Source organism: Arachis ipaensis, chromosome B07, assembly GCF_000816755.2.
Source record: "Arachis ipaensis cultivar K30076 chromosome B07, Araip1.1, whole genome shotgun sequence".
Lineage (NCBI taxonomy): Eukaryota > Viridiplantae > Streptophyta > Magnoliopsida > Fabales > Fabaceae > Arachis > Arachis ipaensis.
This window is the reverse complement of record NC_029791.2, coordinates 9,655,172-9,660,989: the sequence shown is the minus strand read 5'-3', so window position 1 is coordinate 9,660,989 and position 5,818 is coordinate 9,655,172.

Sequence of the window (5,818 nt, the reverse complement as noted above, 5' to 3'; positions counted from 1 at the left end):
CGCTTTCCCCGCTTTCCCACCCCTACGTTGAGGAGCAATTTTAAGTGGAGGACCGAACTGTTTGTGTTGTTAGTTTTCGGTTAGACCGATTCAACCAATTGGTTCAATTTAGTTTTTTGAACCATAATTAACAACAATCAAATGATAAAAACAATAAATTAAAATCAACAACATAAACTAAGATAAAAACAACAATAATAAAATCAAAATAAAAAACAACAAACTACAACAAAAACAATTGATCAGATTAACAAGTTATCAAAATGTCAAGCATAGTACACTAAAATAACCATCACAATTTACAAAGTCAAGAATATTATCCAGAACAACAATTTATCAAAGTAACAAGTTAATAAGATCAAGAACATAACAAAACAAGTTAATACAACAATCCAACAACAAAATAAGTACTGCAATTTATTAATTAAAACAACAACCAATTAAAACAAGAACTAAAACCTCCACCTAGTCATTGTTTTGCACAATTATTCTCAATTTAACCAAATACCCAACTAAGTGATTATGCACACAAAACAAACTAAGTGTTACATGCAAGATCTTGAAATGAATAAAATAAGAATAATACTACACATCTAAGTCTTTTTGTTAACTAAATTCAACTAATTTTGTCTAACATAACAAAATCAGTTATAAATAACATTATTACAAGTTTTACTGTTTAATTTGATTGAACTCATAAAAAGACTTAGATGTATAGTATTATTTATAAAATAAATCATACAAAGTAAAGGAGGGGAGGGACGTCTCTGAATTTGACAACAAATGAACAAAAAATAAGAAAACAACCATTACTTTCAGTATAAGACTCTGAGAAGTAGGTACGTAATGAGCAGAATATGATGGAGAGGGAGCAAGCGACAAGCACGACGACCCATGACGTGCGAAGCTTGCAATTCGCCAATGTACAAAGGGGTTGAAGGCGATCGATTGCACAGTGGAGGCTACGGTTTCTTTTCTTTCTTTAGAGAGAGCAATGTATGTTCTCTGAAGGTGAAGTGAGAGTAAAACTGAAAAAGTGAAAAAGAAACTGACGTTCAGTAAGATAAAAAAAATAGTTAAAAATATATTTGTAATTGTCCATTATTAATAGTGTGCTGAAAATATATTTGTAACTACCCATTATCAATAGTGGCTCCACATTTATTTTTTTCCATATTCACTCACTCCTTTTGTTTTCTTGCAGGGGAGTATATATAAATTATATTTGTTGCATAGATTTGAAATATAATTTAAGTAAAAAAGATTTCATATTATATATCAATAGAGTAGTGACATGTATTAATTGGGTCATTAAATAAATTACATGTATTTAAATTATATTTTAAATTTTTAAATAGTGGATAATTAGAAAAGAGGTAACCGTGTTAATAGTAAGTAGTTTAATGGTTTTTAAGTAAACGTGTTAATCCCTATCATTTAAAATAGACTAAAATTGATCAAACATATCTATTTTAATCTCTTTTACCAACCTTTTTATGTACTAATTGCATACCAAAAGTTTGGATTATTGATATTATTAATATTTTTTATTATTTTTAAATTTTTTTAAAAAAATACATATAAGTGTAAACGAGATATATGTAAAATACATACTTTAATTATATTTAATTATTTTTATTTTAGTTATTAAAAACATTATAAAAGAACATAACAAATTCATAATGATCAAGAAAAGAAAATATAATTGTTTTGTTATGATGTATTTGGATCTCAAAAGAGAAAGCCAAATACATAAATTGATTTTGCAAAATCTCAATCCTATTAAATATTATTTCAAACATATTATTATGATTAAGATTATCAAGATGTAGTATCAAATTTCGCTGAGAAGTACTTCGCCCAAAATTAGAGGGATGCCAAAGGTGGGAGAGAAGGATTCTATTTTGGTAGTGATGGATAGGACGATGACAAAGTACAGTCATTTTTTTATCTTTTCTCATCCTTTTTCGGCTAAGGAGGTGACTGAGATTTTTTGTTAATGAGATATTTTGCAGGGATGAAACCACCACAATGGCACAAATGACTTAATTGGGTTGAGTATTGATACAAATACAATACCAATTACCATGGGTGCTTTACAGGCGGGAACCCTGATTTTGTTATAAGGTGGAGGGGAAGCTATTGTGGAGGCAGTAAAGATTGTTAGAGAATTATTAGAATCAATTTAGATCAATTAGTATCGTCTAATATATCTGTATATTAATTGTAGGATTCTATGCCTTTATTGTTCTGATTCATTTACTACCTATAAATACCCCTTGTATATTGTACCTTTGAACACAACATGAATAATATACAAAACACTTTTCTCATATCTCTCTCTTGTTTCTAACATGGTATCAAGAGCCTAAAGTTTTTTTTCAATGAACATTTGTTCATAGCCTCCTTATTTTTCTCTTCCGACAGTGTTTCTTTGCTCTGGTTTTTCGTTCTGTTTCCGACGCTTTGGTTCGTCACCTCCGCCACCGTTGTGTTCGTCTCTCCGTCAGAATTCCAACGCCGCCGGAACCGTCGCCTGAAGCCACCGGACGCGCCCTCATGCGCCGCCAGAACGTCCCTGCCCACCTTCATTGTTCCTCCTCCCAGATGCCTCAGTAGCCGTTGGATCTTGCTGCTCATCCCATGATCCTGGAGCCTCCACGTGTCATGCAGTCAGCTTCCACAGCGACCCGCGCAATCGACCCGACCCGACCCGGCCCCCTGGTTGACCCAACCTCCAATTCAGCGCCAGTCTGTCTTCTCCGTCCTCTCACGGGCTGCCACGTGTCACCGTTCTGCTGACGTGGCGCTGACGTGGCAGTCAAGTGGGACCCTCCCTAAGGTTTTTTGGTGAGCTCTTTCCGATTCTGCACTCTGATTTCTCATTTTCTGCTCCGAAATTGCCATTTTCTCTCCTCTCTTTGATCTTTGTGACTACTATCATGGAAAAGCCAGATATTTTTGCTGCCACCGACAGAAAGGGTAAATTCTGTCGAAACTGTAACCGTTCTGGACACCTCTTCTCCGACTGTTCTTCTGTTGAATGTCGCACATGTCACCAGAAAGGTCATATTAGCTATCATTGTTCACAGCTATTCTGCCGTTACTGCAAGCTCTCGGGACATTTAATTACTACATGTCCTACTCGCCCATCACGTCCTAGTCCACTCAACTTGTCTCCTGTCTCTCTTTCTGATAATGCATCTCTTCTTCAATGTCTTCTCTCTGTTTCTGGTAATACCCCTGTTGCTTTTTCCACCCCTCCAGGTAATTCTAAATGGTACTTTGACTCGGGTTGCTTTAATCACATGTCTCCGTTGCGTAATATTTTCTCGTCCATGTTTACCACTACAAATGGACCTTCTGTCAATACTGCAAATGGCTCCCTCTTGCACGCAACACACAAGGGTTCTATATCCCAGTCAACTCTTAATCTTCCTGATACTTATTATATTCCCGATTACCATTGCTTTTCTACTATTCTTCATCAACATGAACCTAAGACATTCAGAGAAGCCTCCTCAAACCCAAATTGGCAACAAGCAATGCAAGAAGAAATACAGGCACTTGAAAAAGCACACACTTAGCCTGGTTGATCCTCCTTCTGATCAGGAAATTGTGGGCTGTAGATGGGTATACAAGATCAAGACTCGTTCTGATGGCTCTATTGACCGTTATAAGGCCCGCTTGGTTGCTCAAGGTTGTACGCAAGAGTATGGTATTGATTATGAAGAGACTTTTGCCCCTGTCGCTCGTCTTACATCTGTTAGAGCTCTTCTTGCCATTGCCGCGGTTAAAAAATAGTCTCTCAGTCAGATGGATGTGAAGAATGCATTTCTTAATGGGGATTTGAAAAAGAAATTCTATATGAAACCACCTCCGGGATATCCTTGTCCTTCTAATAAGGTTTGTCTCCTTCGCAAGGCACTTTATGGACTTAAGCAAGCTCCTCGTGAATGGTTTGACAAGTTCAGCACTACCATATGCAGTCTTGGTTTTACTTCTAGCCCTCATGAGAATGCCCTCTTCATTCGTAAAAGCGAACGTGGAGTTGTTCTTCTACTTTCGTATGTTGATGACATGATCATTACTGGGGATGATGTTGATGGTATCTCTGATCTCAAGGCCTCACTTCACCGTACCTTTGAGATGAAAGATCTTGGTTCTCTTAGCTATTTTCTTGATCTCGAGGTCATCTCCACCAATGATGGCATCTATCTCTCTCAGGCTAAGTATGCTTCAGATTTTCTTGCTCGCGCTGGGATTACAGATAGTCGCACTGAGTCTATTCCTCTTGAGCCTAATGTTTGATTTACCTCTATGGATGGCACTGTTTTGGATAATCCGACTCTCTATCGACAGTTAGTTGGCGGTCTCGTCTACTTGACTGTCACCCGACCAGACATCGCCTATCCGGTTCATGTACTTAGCCAGTTCTTGTCAGCTCCTCGTACTACTCACTATGCGGCAGTTCTTCGCATTCTTCGCTACATCAAAGGCACTCTATTTCATGGCTTTTATTTTTTTGCCCATTCCTCTTTGTCTCTTCAGGCTTACTCCGATGCTGATTGGGCTGGTGATCCCACTGATCGTCATTCTACTACTGATCATTGTTTGTTTCTTGGCGACGCTCTCATTTCTTGGCATGCTAAGAAGCAAACGTTCACTACTCGCTCAAGCACAGAAGCTGAGTACCGTGCCCTCGCTGACACCACTGCTGAAGTTATTTCGGTTCGTTGGCTTCTCAAAGATTTGGGTGCTCCTCAGTCGTCCCCTATTGATATTTTTTGTGATAACCGCAGTGCTATTCAGATCGCCCATAATGATGTGTTTCATGAACGCACCAAACACATTGAGATTGATTGTCACTTTGTTCGGCAACGTATCCTTATTGATGCTGTTCGTCTCATTGCTATTGGAACACTAGATCAAACTGCTGATATCTTCACGAAAGCTCATCACCCGACTCGTTTTCGGACTTTGTTATCCAAACTCAAGTTGGTATCCTTAGCTCCCACTTGAGTTTGAGGGGGGATGTTAGAGAATCATTAGAATCATTTTAGATCAATTAGTATCGTCTAGTATATCTGTATATTAATTGTAGGATTCTAAGCCTTTATTGCTCTGATTCATTTACCACCTATAAATATCCCTTGTATATTGTACCTTTGAACACAACTTGAATAATACACAAAACACTTTTCTCATATCTCTCTCTTGTTTCTAACAAAGATGTTGATGGAGGAGAGAAATAAAAAATTCGATGAATTAAAATATTAATTAGATCGAGCTCAGGGACGCATGAAATAATATGCAGACAAGAAGAGGACGGAGGTAGAATTTGCAACAGGTGATAAGGTTTTCATGAAAATTCAGCAGTACAGGTTAAAATCTCTAGCCAAGAGAAGCAATCAGAAGCTCGGTGCTAGATATTTTGGTCCATTTGTGATTTTGCAAAGGAATGGGAAGATAGCCCATAAACTACCGCTACCAGAAGGTTCTCGGGTGCATCCTGTTTTTCATGTTTCATTGCTGAAAAAAAGCCTGAAAACAACCATTACAGCCCAGCCATTGCCAACAGCTTTGAGGGATGAGTATGAGATGCAGACGGAGTTAGAAAGTATTAAGGTTGTGCGAGTACATGATGCTGGACAACTGAAAACTCAGGTACAGTAAAAAAATCTACCTAATTTTGAGGCCTCATAGGAGTTGGCAAAAAAAAAAATTCAAAAAGTATTCTCATCCTTCCACATTGAGGACAAAGTGAATCTTTAAGGAATGGGTATTGTTATATACCCTAAATCAATAGAAACTTCTA